Raw genomic sequence first — 21622 nt, 5'->3', positions numbered from 1 at the left:
CACTAATATACCTTCTACACCCAGTGTAACTCACTAATATACCTTCCACACCCAGTGTAACCCACTAATATACCTTCTACACCCAGTGTAACCCACTGATATACCTTCTACACCCAGTGCAACCCACTAATATACCTTCTACACCCAGTGTAACCCACTAATATACCTTCTACCCCCAGTGTAACTCACTAATATATCTTCTACCCCCAGTGTAACCCACTAATATACCTTCTACACCCAGTGTAACCCACTAATATACCTTCTACACCCAGTGTAACTCACTAATATACCTTCTACACCCAGTGTAACCCACGAATATACCTTCTACCCCCAGTGTAACCCACTAATATACCTTCTACACCCAGTGTAACCCACTAATATACCTTCTACACCCAGTGTAACCCACTAATATACCTTCTACACCCAGTGTAACCCACTAATATACCTTCTACACCCAGTGTAACTCACTAATATACCTTCTACACCCAGTGTAACCCACTGATATACCTTCTACACCCAGTGTAACCCACTAATATACCTTCCACACCCAGTGCAACCCACTAATATACCTTCTACCCCCAGTGTAACCCACTAATATACCTTCTACACCCAGTGTAACTCACTAATATACCTTCTACACCCAGTGTAACCCACTGATATACCTTCTACACCCAGTGTAACCCACTAATATACCTTCCACACCCAGTGCAACCCACTAATATACCTTCTACCCCCAGTGTAACCCACTAATATACCTTCTACCCCCAGTGTAACCCACTAATATACCTTCTACACCCAGTGTAACCCACTAATATACCTTCCACACCCAGTGTAACTCACTAATATACCTTCGACACCCAGTGTAACCCACTAATATACCTTCTACACCCAGTGTAACCCTCTTATATACCTTCTACACCCAGTGTAACCCACTAATATACCTTCTACACCCAGTGTAACCCACTAATATACCTTCTACACCCAGTGTAACCCTCTAATATACCTGCTACACCCAGTGTAACCCACTAATATACCTTCTACACCCAGTGTAACCCACTAATATACCTTCTACACCCAGTGTAACCCACTAATATACCTTCTACACCCAGTGTAACCCACTAATATACCTTCTACTCCCAGTGTAACTCACTAATATACCTTCTACCCCCAGTGTAACCCACTAATATACCTTCTACACCCAGTGTAACTCACTAATATACCTTCTACCCCCAGTGTAACCCACTAATATACCTTCTACACCCAGTGTAACCCACTAATATACCTTCTACACCCAGTGTAACCCACTAATATACCTTCTACACCCAGTGTAACCCACTAATATACCTTCTACACCCAGTGTAACCCACTAATATCCCTTCTACACCCAGTGTAACTCACTAATATACCTTCTACCCCCAGTGTAACTCACTAATATACCTTCTACTCCCAGTGTAACCCACTAATATACCTTCTACACCCAGTGTAACCCACTAATATACCTTCTACACCCAGTGTAACCCACCAATATACCTTCTACACCCAGTGTAACCCACTAATATACCTTCCACACCCAGTGTAACCCACTAATATACCTTCTACACCCAGTGTAACTCACTAATATATCCTCCACACCCAGTGTAACTCACTAATATACCTTCTACACCCAGTGTAACCCACTAATATACCTTCTACACCCAGTGTAACCCACTAATATACCTTCTACCCCCAGTGTAACCCACTAATATACCTTCTACACCCAGTGCAACCCACTAACATACCTTCTACACCCAGTGTAACCCACTAATATACCTTCTACCCCCAGTGCAACTCACTAATATACCGTCTACACCCAGTGTAACCCACTAATATACCTTCTACACCCAGTGTAACTCACTAATATACCTTCTACACCCAGTGTAACCCACTAATATACCTTCTACACCCAGTGTAACTCACTAATATACCTTCAACCCCCAGTGTAACCCACTAATATACCTTCTACCCCCAGTGTAACCCACGAATATACCTTCTACACCCAGTGCAACCCACTAATATATCTTCTACACCCAGTGTAACCCACTAATATACCTTCTACCCCCAGTGTAACTCACTAATATATCTTCTACCCCCAGTGTAACCCACTAATATACCTTCTACACCCAGTGTAACCCAATAATATACCTTCTACACCCAGTGTAACTCACTAATATACCTTCTACACCCAGTGTAACTCACTAATATACCTTCAACCCCCAGTGTAACTCACTAATATACCTTCTACACCCAGTGTAACCCACTAATATACCTTCTACCCCCAGTGTAACCCACTAATATACCTTCTACACCCAGTGTAACCCACTAATATACCTTCTACACCCAGTGTAACCCACCAATATACCTTCTACACCCAGTGTAACCCACTAATATACCTTCTACACCCAGTGTAACCCACCAATATACCTTCTACACCCAGTGTAACCCACTAATATACCTTCTACACCCAGTGTAACCCACCAATATACCTTCTACACCCAGTGTAACCCACCAATATACCTTCTACACCCAGTGTAACCCACCAATATACCTTCTACACCCAGTGTAACCCACTAATATACCTTCTACACCCAGTGTAACCCACTAATATACCTTCTACACCCAGTGTAACCCACTAATATACCTTCTACACCCAGTGTAACCCACTAATATACCTTCTACACCCAGTGTAACCCACTAATATACCTTCTACACCCAGTGTAACCCACTAATATACCTTCTACACCCAGTGTAACCCACCAATATACCTTCTACACCCAGTGTAACCCACTAATATACCTTCTACACCCAGTGTAACCCACTAATATACCTTCTACCCCCAGTGTGACCCACTAATATACCTTCTACACCCAGTGCAACCCACTAATATACCTTCTACCCCCAGTGTAACTCACTAATATACCTTCTACACCCAATGTAACCCACGAATATACCTTCTACCCCCAGTGTAACCCACTAATATACCTTCTACACCCAGTGTAACTCACTAATATACCTTCTACACCCAGTGTAACCCACTAATATACCTTCTACACCCAGTGTAACCCACTAATATACCTTCTACACCCAGTGTAACTCACTAATATACCTTCTACACCCAGTGTAACCCACTGATATACCTTCTACCCCCAGTGTAACCCACTAATATACCTTCTACACCCAGTGTAACCCACTAATATACCTTCCACACCCAGTGCAACCCACTAATATACCTTCTACCCCCAGTGTAACCCACTAATATACCTTCTACACCCAGTGTAACTCACTAATATACCTTCTACACCCAGTGTAACCCACTGATATACCTTCTACACCCAGTGTAACCCACTAATATACCTTCCACACCCAGTGCAACCCACTAATATACCTTCTACCCCCAGTGTAACCCACTAATATACCTTCTACCCCCAGTGTAACCCACTAATATACCTTCTACACCCAGTGTAACCCACTAATATACCTTCCACACCCAGTGTAACTCACTAATATACCTTCGACACCCAGTGTAACCCACTAATATACCTTCGACACCCAGTGTAACCCTCTTATATACCTTCTACACCCAGTGTAACCCACTAATATACCTTCTACACCCAGTGTAACCCACTAATATACCTTCTACACCCAGTGTAACCCTCTAATATACCTGCTACACCCAGTGTAACCCACTAATATACCTTCTACACCCAGTGTAACCCACTAATATACCTTCTACACCCAGTGTAACCCACTAATATACCTTCTACACCCAGTGTAACCCACTAATATACCTTCTACTCCCAGTGTAACTCACTAATATACCTTCTACCCCCAGTGTAACCCACTAATATACCTTCTACCCCCAGTGCAACTCACTAATATACCGTCTACACCCAGTGTAACCCACTAATATACCTTCTACACCCAGTGTAACTCACTAATATACCTTCTACACCCAGTGTAACCCACTAATATACCTTCCACACCCAGTGTAACTCACTAATATACCTTCAACCCCCAGTGTAACCCACTAATATACCTTCTACCCCCAGTGTAACCCACGAATATACCTTCTACACCCAGTGCAACCCACTAATATATCTTCTACACCCAGTGTAACCCACTAATATACCTTCTACCCCCAGTGTAACTCACTAATATATCTTCTACCCCCAGTGTAACCCACTAATATACCTTCTACACCCAGTGTAACCCAATAATATACCTTCTACACCCAGTGTAACTCACTAATATACCTTCTACACCCAGTGTAACTCACTAATATACCTTCAACCCCCAGTGTAACTCACTAATATACCTTCTACACCCAGTGTAACCCACTAATATACCTTCTACCCCCAGTGTAACCCACTAATATACCTTCTACACCCAGTGTAACCCACTAATATACCTTCTACACCCAGTGTAACCCACCAATATACCTTCTACACCCAGTGTAACCCACTAATATACCTTCTACACCCAGTGTAACCCACCAATATACCTTCTACACCCAGTGTAACCCACTAATATACCTTCTACACCCAGTGTAACCCACCAATATACCTTCTACACCCAGTGTAACCCACCAATATACCTTCTACACCCAGTGTAACCCACCAATATACCTTCTACACCCAGTGTAACCCACTAATATACCTTCTACACCCAGTGTAACCCACTAATATACCTTCTACACCCAGTGTAACCCACTAATATACCTTCTACACCCAGTGTAACCCACTAATATACCTTCTACACCCAGTGTAACCCACTAATATACCTTCTACACCCAGTGTAACCCACTAATATACCTTCTACACCCAGTGTAACCCACCAATATACCTTCTACACCCAGTGTAACCCACTAATATACCTTCTACACCCAGTGTAACCCACTAATATACCTTCTACCCCCAGTGTGACCCACTAATATACCTTCTACACCCAGTGCAACCCACTAATATACCTTCTACCCCCAGTGTAACTCACTAATATACCTTCTACACCCAATGTAACCCACGAATATACCTTCTACCCCCAGTGTAACCCACTAATATACCTTCTACACCCAGTGTAACTCACTAATATACCTTCTACACCCAGTGTAACCCACTAATATACCTTCTACACCCAGTGTAACCCACTAATATACCTTCTACACCCAGTGTAACTCACTAATATACCTTCTACACCCAGTGTAACCCACTGATATACCTTCTACCCCCAGTGTAACCCACTAATATACCTTCTACACCCAGTGTAACCCACTAATATACCTTCCACACCCAGTGCAACCCACTAATATACCTTCTACCCCCAGTGTAACCCACTAATATACCTTCTACACCCAGTGTAACTCACTAATATACCTTCTACACCCAGTGTAACCCACTGATATACCTTCTACACCCAGTGTAACCCACTAATATACCTTCCACACCCAGTGCAACCCACTAATATACCTTCTACCCCCAGTGTAACCCACTAATATACCTTCTACCCCCAGTGTAACCCACTAATATACCTTCTACACCCAGTGTAACTCACTAATATACCTTCTACCCCCAGTGTAACCCACTAATATACCTTCTACACCCAGTGTAACTCACTAATATACCTTCTACCCCCAGTGTAACTCACTAATATACCTTCTACTCCCAGTGTAACCCACTAATATACCTTCTACACCCAGTGTAACCCACTAATATACCTTCTACACCCAGTGTAACCCACCAATATACCTTCTACACCCAGTGTAACCCACTAATATACCTTCCACACCCAGTGTAACCCACTAATATACCTTCTACACCCAGTGTTACTCACTAATATACCTTCCACACCCAGTGTAACTCACTAATATACCTTCTACACCCAGTGTAACCCACTAATATACCTTCTACACCCAGTGTAACCCACTAATATACCTTCTACCCCCAGTGTAACCCACTAATATACCTTCTACACCCAGTGCAACCCACTAATATACCTTCTACACCCAGTGTAACCCACTAATATACCTTCTACCCCCAGTGTAACTCACTAATATATCTTCTACCCCCAGTGTAACCCACTAATATACCTTCTACACCCAGTGTAACCCACTAATATACCTTCTACACCCAGTGTAACCCACTAATATACCTTCTACACCCAGTGTAACCCACCAATATACCTTCTACACCCAGTGTAACCCACTAATATACCTTCTACACCCAGTGTAACCCACTAATATACCTTCTACACCCAGTGTAACCCACTAATATACCTTCCACACCCAGTGCAACCCACTAATATACCTTCTACCCCCAGTGTAACCCACTAATATACCTTCTACACCCAGTGTAACTCACTAATATACCTTCTACACCCAGTGTAACCCACTGATATACCTTCTACACCCAGTGTAACCCACTAATATACCTTCCACACCCAGTGCAACCCACTAATATACCTTCTACCCCCAGTGTAACCCACTAATATACCTTCTACCCCCAGTGTAACCCACTAATATACCTTCTACACCCAGTGTAACTCACTAATATACCTTCTACCCCCAGTGTAACCCACTAATATACCTTCTACACCCAGTGTAACTCACTAATATACCTTCTACCCCCAGTGTAACTCACTAATATACCTTCTACTCCCAGTGTAACCCACTAATATACCTTCTACACCCAGTGTAACCCACTAATATACCTTCTACACCCAGTGTAACCCACCAATATACCTTCTACACCCAGTGTAACCCACTAATATACCTTCCACACCCAGTGTAACCCACTAATATACCTTCTACACCCAGTGTAACTCACTAATATACCTTCCACACCCAGTGTAACTCACTAATATACCTTCTACACCCAGTGTAACCCACTAATATACCTTCTACACCCAGTGTAACCCACTAATATACCTTCTACCCCCAGTGTAACCCACTAATATACCTTCTACACCCAGTGCAACCCACTAATATACCTTCTACACCCAGTGTAACCCACTAATATACCTTCTACCCCCAGTGTAACTCACTAATATATCTTCTACCCCCAGTGTAACCCACTAATATACCTTCTACACCCAGTGTAACCCACTAATATACCTTCAACACCCAGTGTAACCCACTAATATACCTTCTACACCCAGTGTAACCCACCAATATACCTTCTACACCCAGTGTAACCCACTAATATACCTTCTACACCCAGTGTAACCCACTAATATACCTTCTACACCCAGTGTAACCCAGTAATATACCTTCTACCCCCAGTGTAACCCACTAATATACCTTCTACACCCAGTGCAACCCACTAATATACCTTCTCCCCCCAGTGTAACCCACTAATATACCTTCTACACCCAGTGTAACCCACTAATATACCTTCTACACCCAGTGCAACCCACTAATATACCTTCTACACCCAGTGTAACCCACTAATATACCTTCTACCCCCAGTGTAACCCACTAATATACCTTCTACACCCAGTGTAACTCACTAATATACCTTCTACCCCCAGTGTAACTCACTAATATACCTTCTACCCCCAGTGTAACTCACTAATATATCTTCTACCCCCAGTGTAACCCACTAATATACCTTCTACACCCAGTGTAACCCACTAATATACCTTCCACACCCAGTGTAACCCACTAATATACCTTCTACACCCGGTGTAACCCACTAATATACCTTCTACCCCCAGTGTAACCCACTAATATACCTTCTACACCCAGTGTAACCCACTAATATACCTTCTACACGCAGTGTAACCCACTAATATACCTTCTACACCCAGTGTAACCCACTAATATACCTTCTACACCCAGTGTAACCCACTAATATACCTTCTACACCCAGTGTAACCCACTAATATACCTTCTACACCCAGTGTAACCCACGAATATACCTTCTACACCCAGTGTAACCCACCAATATACCTTCCACACCCAGTGTAACCCACTAATATACCTTCTACACCCAGTGTAACCCACTAATATACCTTCCACACCCAGTGTAACCCACTAATATACCTTCTACACCCAGTGTAACCCACTAATATACCTTCTACACCCAGTGTAACCCACTAATATACCTTCTACCCCCAGTGTAACTCTCTAATATACCTTCCACACCCAGTGTAACTCACTAATATCCCTTCTACACCCAGTGTAACCCACTAATATACCTTCTACACCCAGTGTAACTCACTAATATACCTTCTACACCCAGTGTAACCCACTAATATACCTTCTACCCCCAGTGTAACCCACTAATATACCTTCTACACCCAGTGTAACCCACTAATATACCTTCCACACCCAGTGTAACCCACTAATATACCTTCTACACCCAGTGTAACCCACTAATATACCTTCTACCCCCACTGTAACCCACTAATATACCTTCTACCCCCAGTGTAACCCACTAATATACCTTCTACCCCCAGTGTAACCCACTAATATACCTTCTACCCCCAGTGTAACCCACTAATATACCTTCTACCCCCAGTGTAACCCACTAATATACCTTCTACACCCAGTGTAACCCACTAATATACCTTCTACACCCAGTGCAACCCACTAATATACCTTCTACACCCAGTGTAACCCACTAATATACCTTCTACACCCAGTATAACTCACTAATATACCTTCCACACCCAGTGTAACTCACTAATATACCTTCTACCCCCAGTGTAACTCACTAATATACCTTCTACACCCAGTGTAACCCACTAATATACCTTCTACACCCAGTGTAACCCACTGATATACCTTCTACTCCCAGTGTAACCCACTAATATACCTTCTACACCCAGTGTAACCCACTGATATACCTTCTACTCCCAGTGTAACCCACTAATATACCTTCTACACCCAGTGTAACCCACTGATATACCTTCTACCCCCAGTGTAACCCACTAATATACCTTCTACACCCAGTGTAACCCACTGATATACCTTCTACACCCAGTGTAACCCACTAATATACCTTCCACACCCAGTGCAACCCACTAATATACCTTCTACCCCCAGTGTAACCCACTAATATACCTTCTACACCCAGTGTAACTCACTAATATACCTTCTACACCCAGTGTAACCCACTGATATACCTTCTACACCCAGTGTAACCCACTAATATACCTTCCACACCCAGTGCAACCCACTAATATACCTTCTCCCCCCAGTGTAACCCACTAATATACCTTCTACCCCCAGTGTAACCCACTAATATACCTTCTACACCCAGTGTAACTCACTAATACACCTTCGACACCCAGTGTAACCCACTAATATACCTTCTACACCCAGTGTAACCCACTTATATACCTTCTACACCCAGTGTAACCCACTAATATACCTTCTACACCCAGTGTAACCCACTAATATACCTTCTACACCCAGTGTAACCCACTAATATACCTTCTACCCCCAGTGTAACCCACTAATATACCTTCTACACCCAGTGTAACCCACTAATATACCTTCTACACCCAGTGTAACCCACTAATATACCTTCTACACCCAGTGTAACCCACTAATATACCTTCTACCCCCAGTGTAACCCACTAATATACCTTCTACTCCCAGTGTAACTCACTAATATACCTTCTACCCCCAGTGTAACCCACTAATATACCTTCTACACCCAGTGTAACTCACTAATATACCTTCTACCCCCAGTGTAACCCACTAATATACCTTCTACACCCAGTGTAACTCACTAATATACCTTCTACCCCCAGTGTAACTCACTAATATACCTTCTACCCCCAGTGTAACTCACTAATATACCTTCTACCCCCAGTGTAACTCACTAATATACCTTCTACACCCAGTGTAACCCACTAATATACCTTCTACTCCCAGTGTAACCCACTAATATACCTTCTACACCCAGTGTAACTCACTAATATACCTTCTACACCCAGTGTAACCCACTAATATACCTTCTACCCCCAGTGTAACTCACTAATATACCTTCTACCCCCAGTGTAACTCACTAATATACCTTCTACCCCCAGTGTAACTCACTAATATACCTTCTACACCCAGTGTAACCCACTAATATACCTTCTACACCCAGTGTAACCCACTAATATACCTTCTACTCCCAGTGTAACCCACTAATATACCTTCTACACCCAGTGTAACCCACTAATATACCTTCTACACCCAGTGTAACCCACTAATATACCTTCTACACCCAGTGTAACCCACTAATATACCTTCTACACCCAGTGTAACTCACTAATATACCTTCTACCCCCAGTGTAACTCACTAATATACCTTCTACTCCCAGTGTAACCCACTAATATACCTTCCACACCCAGTGTAACCCACTAATATACCTTCTACACCCAGTGTAACCCACTAATATACCTTCTACACCCAGTGTAACCCACTAATATACCTTCTACACCCAGTGTAACTCACTAATATACCTTCTATCCCCAGTGTAACCCACTAATATACCTTCTACACCCAGTGTAACTCACTAATATACCTTCTTCCCCCAGTGTAACTCACTAATATACCTTCTACACCCAGTGTAACCCACTAATATACCTTCTACACCCAGTGTAACCCACTAATATACCTTCTACACCCAGTGTAACCCACTAATATACCTTCTACACCCAGTGTAACCCACTAATATACCTTCTACACCCAGTGTAACCCACTAATATACCTTCTACACCCAGTGTAACCCACTAATATACCTTCTACACCCAGTGTAACCCACTAATATACCTTCTACACCCAGTGTAACCCACTAATATACCTTCGACACCCAGTGTAACCCACTAATATACCTTCTACACCCAGTGTAACCCACTAATATACCTTCTACACCCAGTGTAACTCACTAATATACCTTCTACACCCAGTGTAACCCACTAATATACCTTCTACACCCAGTGTAACCCACTAATATACCTTCTACACCCAGTGTAACCCACTAATATACCTTCTACACCCAGTGTAACCCACTAATATACCTTCTACACCCAGTGTAACCCACTAATATACCTTCTACCCCCAGTGTAACCCACTAATATACCTTCTACCCCCAGTGTAACCCACTAATATACCTTCTGCACCCAGTGTAACTCACTAATATACCTTCTACACCCAGTGTAACCCACTAATATACCTTCTACCCCCAGTGTAACCCACTAATATACCTTCTACCCCCAGTGTAACCCACTAATATACCTTCTACACCCAGTGTAACTCACTAATATACCTTCTACACCCAGTGTAACCCACTAATATACCTTCTACCCCCAGTGTAACTCACTAATATACCTTCTACCCCCAGTGTAACCCACTAATATACCTTCTACACCCAGTGCAACCCACTAATATACCTTCTACACCCAGTGTAACCCACTAATATACCTTCTACCCCCAGTGTAACTCACTAATATATCTTCTACCCCCAGTGTAACCCACTAATATACCTTCTACACCCAGTGTAACCCACTAATATACCTTCTACTCCCAGTGTAACCCACTAATATACCTTCTACACCCAGTGTAACCCACTAATATACCTTCTACACCCAGTGTAACCCACTAATATACCTTCTACACCCAGTGTAACCCACTAATATACCTTCTACACCCAGTGTAACCCACTAATATACCTTCTACACCCAGTGTAACCCACTAATATACCTTCTACCCCCAGTGTAACCCACTAATATATCTTCTACCCCCAGTGTAACCCACTAATATACCTTCTACACCCAGTGTAACCCACTAATATACCTTCTACCCCCAGTGTAACCCACTAATATACCTTCTACACCCAGTGTAACCCACTAATATACCTTCTACACCCAGTGTAACCCACTAATATACCTTCTGCACCCAGTGTAACCCACTAATATACCTTCTACCCCCAGTGTAACCCACTAATATACCTTCTACACCCAGTGTAACCCACTAATATACCTTCTACCCCCAGTGTAACCCACGAATATACCTTCTACACCCAGTGTAACCCACTAATATACCTTCTACCCCCAGTGTAACCCACTAATATACCTTCTACCCCCAGTGTAACCCACTAATATACCTTCTACCCCCAGTGTAACCCACTAATATACCTTCTACCCCCAGTGTAACCCACTAATATACCTTCTACACCCAGTGTAACCCACTAATATACCTTCTACACCCAGTGTAACCCACTGATATACCTTCTACCCCCAGTGTAACTCACTAATATACCTTCTACACCCAGTATAACCCACTAATATCCCTTCTACCCCCAGTGTAACCCACTAATATACCTTCTACCCCCAGTGTAACCCACTAATATACCTTCTACACCCAGTGTAACCCACTAATATACCTTCCACACCCAGTGTAACCCACTAATATACCTTCTACCCCCAGTGTAACTCACTAATATACCTTCCACACCCAGTGTAACCCACTGATATACCTTCTACCCCCAGTGTAACTCACTAATATACCTTCTACCCCCAGTGTAACCCACTAATATACCTTCTACACCCAGTGTAACCCACTAATATACCTTCTACACCCAGTGTAACCCACTAATATACCTTCTACTCCCAGTGTAACTCACTAATATACCTTCTACACCCAGTGTAACCCACTAATATACCTTCTACCCCCAGTGTAACCCACTAATATACCTTCTACACCCAGTGTAACCCACTAATATACCTTCTACCCCCAGTGTAACCCACTAATATACCTTCTACACCCAGTGTAACCCACTAATATACCTTCCACACCCAGTGTAACCCACTAATATACCTTCTACCCCCAGTGTAACCCACTAATATACCTTCTACACCCAGTGTAACCCACTAATATACCTTCTACACCCAGTGTAACCCACTAATATACCTTCTACTCCCAGTGTAACTCACTAATATACCTTCTACACCCAGTGTAACCCACTAATATACCTTCTACCCCCAGTGTAACCCACTAATATACCTTCTACACCCAGTGTAACCCACTAATATACCTTCTACCCCCAGTGTAACCCACTAATATACCTTCTACACCCAGTGTAACCCACTAATATACCTTCCACACCCAGTGTAACCCACTAATATACCTTCTACACCCAGTGTAACCCACTAATATACCTTCTACCCCCAGTGTAACCCACGAATATACCTTCTACACCCTGTGTAACCCACGAATATACCTTCTACACCCAGTGTAACTCACTAATATACCTTCTACACCCAGTGTAACCCACTAATATACCTTCTACACCCAGTGTAACCCACTAATATACCTTCTACACCCAGTGTAACCCACTAATATACCTTCTACACCCAGTGTAACCCACTAATATACCTTCTACACCCAGTGTAACCCACTAATATACCTTCTACCCCCAGTGTAACCCACTAATATACCTTCTACCCCCAGTGTAACCCACTAATATACCTTCTGCACCCAGTGTAACTCACTAATATACCTTCTACACCCAGTGTAACCCACTAATATACCTTCTACCCCCAGTGTAACCCACTAATATACCTTCTACCCCCAGTGTAACCCACTAATATACCTTCTACACCCAGTGTAACTCACTAATATACCTTCTACACCCAGTGTAACCCACTAATATACCTTCTACCCCCAGTGTAACTCACTAATATACCTTCTACCCCCAGTGTAACCCACTAATATACCTTCTACACCCAGTGCAACCCACTAATATACCTTCTACACCCAGTGTAACCCACTAATATACCTTCTACCCCCAGTGTAACTCACTAATATATCTTCTACCCCCAGTGTAACCCACTAATATACCTTCTACACCCAGTGTAACCCACTAATATACCTTCTACTCCCAGTGTAACCCACTAATATACCTTCTACACCCAGTGTAACCCACTAATATACCTTCTACACCCAGTGTAACCCACTAATATACCTTCTACACCCAGTGTAACCCACTAATATACCTTCTACACCCAGTGTAACCCACTAATATACCTTCTACACCCAGTGTAACCCACTAATATACCTTCTACCCCCAGTGTAACCCACTAATATATCTTCTACCCCCAGTGTAACCCACTAATATACCTTCTACACCCAGTGTAACCCACTAATATACCTTCTACCCCCAGTGTAACCCACTAATATACCTTCTACACCCAGTGTAACCCACTAATATACCTTCTACACCCAGTGTAACCCACTAATATACCTTCTGCACCCAGTGTAACCCACTAATATACCTTCTACCCCCAGTGTAACCCACTAATATACCTTCTACACCCAGTGTAACCCACTAATATACCTTCTACCCCCAGTGTAACCCACGAATATACCTTCTACACCCAGTGTAACCCACTAATATACCTTCTACCCCCAGTGTAACCCACTAATATACCTTCTACCCCCAGTGTAACCCACTAATATACCTTCTACCCCCAGTGTAACCCACTAATATACCTTCTACCCCCAGTGTAACCCACTAATATACCTTCTACACCCAGTGTAACCCACTAATATACCTTCTACACCCAGTGTAACCCACTGATATACCTTCTACCCCCAGTGTAACTCACTAATATACCTTCTACACCCAGTATAACCCACTAATATCCCTTCTACCCCCAGTGTAACCCACTAATATACCTTCTACCCCCAGTGTAACCCACTAATATACCTTCTACACCCAGTGTAACCCACTAATATACCTTCCACACCCAGTGTAACCCACTAATATACCTTCTACCCCCAGTGTAACTCACTAATATACCTTCCACACCCAGTGTAACCCACTGATATACCTTCTACCCCCAGTGTAACTCACTAATATACCTTCTACCCCCAGTGTAACCCACTAATATACCTTCTACACCCAGTGTAACCCACTAATATACCTTCTACACCCAGTGTAACCCACTAATATACCTTCTACTCCCAGTGTAACTCACTAATATACCTTCTACACCCAGTGTAACCCACTAATATACCTTCTACCCCCAGTGTAACCCACTAATATACCTTCTACACCCAGTGTAACCCACTAATATACCTTCTACCCCCAGTGTAACCCACTAATATACCTTCTACACCCAGTGTAACCCACTAATATACCTTCCACACCCAGTGTAACCCACTAATATACCTTCTACACCCAGTGTAACCCACTAATATACCTTCTACCCCCAGTGTAACCCACGAATATACCTTCTACACCCTGTGTAACCCACGAATATACCTTCTACACCCAGTGTAACCCACTAATATACCTTCTACACCCAGTGTAACCCACTAATATACCTTCTACACCCAGTGTAACCCACTAATATACCTTCCACACCCAGTGTAACCCACTAATATACCTTCTACCCCCAGTGTAACCCACTAATATACCTTCTACACCCAGTGTAACCCACTAATATACCTTCTACACCCAGTGTAACCCACTAATATACCTTCTACACCCAGTGTAACCCACTAATATACCTTCTACACCCAGTGTAACCCACTAATATACCTTCTACACCCAGTGTAACCCACTAATATACCTTCTACCCCCAGTGTAACCCACTAATATACCTTCTACACCCAGTGTAACCCACTAATATACCTTCTACACCCAGTGTAACCCACTAATATACCTTCTACCCCAGTGTAACTCACTAAAGTACCTTCTACCCCCCTCACTCTCACACTCTGATCCACCCACACCCCTCACTGTAATGGATTTTGAAATGTATTGTTGTTTTTCAGGGATTGCTTGGTGCAGTGGGTCTGAGTGGCGACACTGGACTTAAGGGATGGAAGGTAAGTTATTGGTCTCGGCCGATGTTCTTCTCCACATCAGACTCCTACCACTCTAATTCTCTCTTCCCCCCCATCCCCCCTCCCACTCCTCGCTGTCCTCTCTCCCTCGTGGGCATCAAGCCTCTCTTTAAAGTGTCGATGCTCTCTCTGTTTGGCAGTGAGTTCCACATTCTCGCAGCTCCTAACTTATTTTTTTGTTCTGTTTGTGACTTTCTTTTTGTGAACATCCCCTCGTTCTGTACTCACCACAAGTGGACACAGTTTCTGCTCATCCAACCTATCGATCCCTTCTTCATTTTATAAGAACATAAGAACATATGAAATAGGAGCAGACGTAGGCCAATCGGCCCCTCGAGCCTGCTCCGCCATTCAATATGATCATGGCTGATCTGATCCTAACCTCAAATCTAAATTCATGTCCAATTTCCTGCCCGCTCCCCGTAACCCCTAATTCCCTTTACTTCTAGGAAACTGTCTATTTCTGTTTTAAATTTATTTAATGACGTAGCTTCCACAGCTTCCTGGGGCAGCAAATTCCACAGACCTACCACCCTCTGAGTGAAGAAGTTTCTCCTCATCTCAGTTTTGAAAGAGCAGCCCCTTATTCTAAGATTATGCCCCCTAGTTCTAGTTTCACCCATCTTTGGGAACATCCTTACCGCATCCACCCGATCAAGCCCCTTCACAATCTTATATGTTTCAATAAGATCGCCTCTCATTCTTCTGAACTCCAATGAGTTGAGTCCCAATAAGTTTGACTTATAGGGAGAGGTTAGACAGACTGGGACTTTTCTCCCTGGAGAGTAGGAGGTTAAGGGGTGATCTTATAGAAGTCTATAAAATAATGAGGGGCATAGATAAGGTCGATAGTCAAAATCTTTTCCCAAAGGTAGGGGAGTCTATAACGAGGGGGCATAGATTTAAGGTGAGAGGGGAGAGATACAAAAGGGTCCAGAGGGGCAATTTTTTCACTCAAAGGGTGGTGAGTGTCTGGAACGAGCTGCCAGAGGCAGTCGTAGAGGCGGGTACAATTTTGTCTTTTAAAAAGCATTTGGACAGTTACATGGGTAAGATGGGTATCGAGGGATATGGGCCAAGTGCAGGCAATTGGGACTAGCTTAGTGGTATAAACTGGGCGACATGGACATGTTGGGCCAAAGGGCCTGTTTCCATGTTGTAACTTCTATGATTCTATGATTCTATGAATCTACTCAACCTCTCCTCATATGTCCGCCCCCTCATCCCCGGGATTAACCGAGTGAACCTTCTTTGTACTGCCTCGAGAGCAAGTATGTCTTTTCTTAAGTATGGAGACCAAAACTGTATGCAGTATTCCAGGTGCGGTCTCACCAATACCTTATATAACTGCAGCAATACCTCCCTGTTTTTATATTCTATCCCCCTAGCAATAAAAGCCAACATTCCATTGGCCTTCTTGATCACCTGCTGCACCTGCATACTGACTTTTTGATTTTCTTGCACTAGGACCCCCAGATCCCTTTGTACTGCAGTACTTTCCAGTTTCTCGCCATTGAGATAATAACTTGCTCTCCGATTTTCCCTGCCAAAGTGCATAACCTCACATTTTCCAATATTGTATTGCATCTGCCAAATCTCCGCCCACTCACCCAGCCTGTCTATATCCCCTTGTAGGTTTTTTATGTCCTCCTCACTCTCTACTTTCCCTCCCATCTTTGTATCATCTGCAAACTTTGATATGTTACACTTGGTCCTCTCCTCCAAATCGTTAATATAGATTGTAAAGAGTTGGGGACCCAGCACCGACCTCTGCGGAACACCACTGGCTACTGGTTGCCAGTCCGAGAATGAACCATTTATCCCAACTCTCTGCTTCCTGTTAGATAACCAATCCTCCACCCATGCCAGAATATTACCCCCAATCCAGTGATTCTTTATCTTGAGCAATAATCTTTTATGTGGCACCTTGTCGAATGCCTTCTGGAAGTCTAAATACACTACATCCACTGGTTCCCCTTTATCCACCCTGTACGTTATGTCCTCAAAGAACTCAAGCAAATTTGTCAGACATGACTTCCCCTTCGTAAAGCCATGCTGACTTTGTCCTATTAAATTATGTTTATCCAAATGTTCTGCTACTGTCTCCTTAATAATAGACTCCAAAATTTACCCACCACAGATGTTAGGCTAACTGGTCTATAATTTCCAGCCTTCTGCCTACTACCCTTTTTAAATAAGGGTGTTACATTAGCAGTTTTCCAATCTGCCGGGACCTTTGCTGAGTCCAGAGAATTTTGGAAAACTATCACCAAAGCATCCACAATCCCTACTGCCACTTCCCTCAAGACCCTAGGATGTGAGCCATCAGGTCCAGGGGATTTATCCGCCTCGAGTCCCATTAATTTACTGAGTACCAATTCCTTAGTGATTTTAATCGTATTTAGCTCCTCCCCCCCGAGAGTCCCCTGTTTGTCCAGTGTTGGGATATTCTTAGTGTCCTCTACTGTAAAGACTGAAACAAAATATTTGTTCAGCATTTTTGCCATCTCCATGTTTCCCACCATTAATTTCCCGGTCTCATCCTCTAAGGGACCTACGTTTGCCTTAGCCACCCTTTTTCTTTTTATATAACTATAGAAACTCTTGCTATCTGTTTTTATATTTTTTGCTCATTTATTTTCATAATCTATCTTCCCTTTCTTAATCAATCAGGTCTCCTCTTCCTCTTCTGTTCTCAGATGGGCCAATCGCCTGATCCTGGGCCCGTATCTCACAGAGAGTCGGGTGAGACGGGAGGTGGTTGCACTCTATTCTGGTCAGTGGGTGGCTGTGTCTCCCCAGGGGTCGGGGTGAACGTTAGATTGAGGTGACATGTAGCTTGTCCTAATAATGTCCCATCTGCCGATAGCCTGTCTGCAGCACAGTACAAGATTCTCTAATCGAGCGTGGGAGTGACCAGTCTCGACCAGCCGTCCTGGACCATTCTGCTCGTGGCCTTGGTTCCAATTATATGGCAGTGCTGGAGGAGACCGATGTCAGTCCCCCTCTGTGCTGCCACTCGATGCCAATGATACGCCATCGTCAGTGCCAGTGGGAATGGTCACGCTGCTTGGTGTGGCCCTGATAGGAGATCCATCATGTAGCCGGGTGGTGAGGACTACATCTTGGTACATGGGCTGCTATCCAGGTATCATCCTAATAGAATCATACAGCACGGAAGGAGGCCATTCGGCCCATCGTGCCTGTGCTGGCTCTTTGAAAGAGCTATCCAATTAGTCCCACTCCCCTGCTCTTTCCCCACAGCCCTGTAAATTTTTCCTTTTCAAGTATTTCAGATGAGATGGTAAACCGAGGCCCCGTCTGCCCCCTCAGGCGGACGTAAAAGATCCCTTGGCTACTATTTTGAAGAAGAGCAGGGGAGTTTTCCCCAGTGTCCTGGGGCCAATATTTATCCCTCAACCAACATCACTAAAACAGATTATCTGGTCATTATCACATTGCTGTTTGTGGGATCTTTCTGTGTGTGAATTGCCTGTTTTGTTTCCTATATTACAACAGTGATTACACTTCAAAACTACTTCATTGGCTGGAAAGTGCTTTGGGACGTCCTGAGGCCGTGAAAGGTGCTGAATAAATGGGAATCCTTCCTTTATTTATTTTTCCAATTCCCTTTTGAAAGTTATTATTGAATCTGCCTCATCCCAGATTCCAGATCATCACAACTCGCTGTGTAAACAGATCCTCCTCATCTCCTGTCTGCTTCTTTTGCCGATCACCTTCAGTCCGTGACCTCTGGTTACCGACCCTCCTGCCACTGCAATCAGTTCCTCCTTGAACACCTCTCTCAATTCTCCCCCGAACCCGCCAATCTGTTCTGCCAACACCAGTACAGGGAAGCTCATCCACTGGATGTTCACATCGTCCTGGACACAGAGTGGAGTTGACTGAGAGTGGGGGAGGTTGAGGCTTGTGTATGGGGCACGTGTGAGGGTCGGGAGGGGGTGCGGAGAGGGGTCACTGTCTGACGGAGGAACAGGCCGGGCTCAGCTGTAACACTGAGGGTCTCTCTCTGCTTGACTCTGGTGTAGGGCGCCAGCGGTGAGAACGGGCTGAGGGGCCAGAGAGGGCCGAGGGGCGTACCCGGAGATCCTGGAGCCATCGGTCCCACAGGCCTCGCCGGGCCTCCGGGGCGAGAGGTGAGTGTCCATCTGGTACTGAGGGGGAATTGTCGGCCGTTACAGAACCTCAGGCGGCCTGTCGGCCCTCTCTTTAAAAGACCCCTCCCCTCCCCCACCCCCCAGGGGAGGGCTGAGCGTGAGACCCCTCCCCCCACAGGGGAGGGCTGAGCGTGAGACCCCTCCCCCCACAGGGGAGGGCTGAGCGTGAGACCCCTCCCCCCCCAGGGGAGGGCTGAGCGTGAGACCCCTCCCCCCCCAGGGGAGGGCTGAGCGTGAGACCCCTCCCCCCCCAGGGGAGGGCTGAGCGTGAGACCCCTCCCCCCCCAGGGGAGGTCTGAGCGTGAGACCCCTCCCCCCCAGGGGAGGGCTGAGCGTGAGACCCCTCCCCCCACCCAGGGGAGGTCTGAGCGTGAGACCCCTCCCCCCACCCAGGGGAGGTCTGAGCGTGAGACCCCTCCCCCCACCCAGGGGAGGTCTGAGCGTGAGACCCCTCCCCCCCAGGGGAGGTCTGAGCGTGAGACCCCTCCCCCCCCCCCAGGGGAGGGCTGAGCGTGAGACCCCTCCCCCCCAGGAGAGGTCTGAGCGTGAGACCCCTCCCCCCTCCCCCCCAGGAGAGGGCTGAGGGTGAGACCCCTCCCCCCACCCAGGGGAGGGCTGAGCGTGAGACCCCTCCCCCCCAGGAGAGGTCTGAGCGTGAGACCCCTCCCCCCCCCACCAGGGGAGGGCTGAGCGTGAGACCCCTCCCCCCCCAGGAGAGGTCTGAGCGTGAGACCCCTCCCCCCCAGGAGAGGGTGAGTGTGAGACCCCTCCCCCCCCAGGAGAGGTCTGAGCGTGAGACCCCTCCCCCCCCCAGGAGAGGGTGAGTGTGAGACCCCTCCCCCCCCCAGGAGAGGGTGAGTGTGAGACCCCTCCCCCCCCAGGAGAGGGTGAGTGTGAGACCCCTCCCCCCCCCAGGAGAGGGTGAGTGTGAGACCCCTCCCCCCCCAGGAGAGGGTGAGTGTGAGACCCTGTTGCCGCCATGTCTGAATCCGCTGATCTGTTCTGCTTTCTTCCTCCCCCAGGGATTTGCGGGAGCTCCGGGAGTCCGAGGACAGCATGGAGCTGATGGACTGAAGGTAATAAAACCCCACACCCCTCCTCAACCTCAACCAGAGTGCACCCCCCCCGCCACGGGGTCAGAGTGCACACCACCACCCCCTCCACTCGGGATCAGAATACACCACCCGACCCCCCCCTCGGGGTCAGAGTACACACCCGGCCCCCCCCTGTCTAACCCGTGCTGTGTGAGGGGATATTTCCCCCTGCTCCCACAGGTGAACACTGCAATGGGCCTGAATGGAGCTGGGGGATGAGTCAGTCTGCAGCCAACTGCGACTGTCCCAGCCTCGTGAGAGGTGACTGCAGGAATCCTTGCAGCAGACGGCACTGTCCGACCCTGCCTCGCTGCTCGCTGGGACCCCACATAACAACACAGGCAAATCATGGAGTAGACAGGCTGGCCCATCGAGCCTGTCCCATTCAGTCACATTACAATAGAACACCAAGAGACTCAATTCCCCATCCCCCAACTCCAGGCATGGAATCCCCCGGGAGATGGGGAAA

At 45.5% G+C, this 21622-nt stretch overlaps 1 long non-coding RNA gene across 1 annotated transcript in view; it reads left to right on the top strand.

Annotated features, from left to right (window-relative positions):
- LOC137309619 (uncharacterized) overlaps window positions 1-15864 on the top strand; it is a 154165-nt gene extending 138301 nt beyond the window's left edge. The window contains exon 3 of the long non-coding RNA XR_010959913.1: window positions 15810-15864. This is a non-coding gene — a long non-coding RNA (uncharacterized lncRNA). The remainder of the gene's footprint in view (window positions 1-15809) is intronic.
- Window positions 15865-21622: the final 5758 nt, after the last annotated feature.

The sequence above is a fragment of the Heptranchias perlo genome, unplaced genomic scaffold (assembly GCF_035084215.1).
Source record: "Heptranchias perlo isolate sHepPer1 unplaced genomic scaffold, sHepPer1.hap1 HAP1_SCAFFOLD_172, whole genome shotgun sequence".
Lineage (NCBI taxonomy): Eukaryota > Metazoa > Chordata > Chondrichthyes > Hexanchiformes > Hexanchidae > Heptranchias > Heptranchias perlo.
The sequence above is the reverse complement of the archived record's forward strand: the minus strand, read 5'-3'. Positions and strand labels throughout refer to the sequence as shown.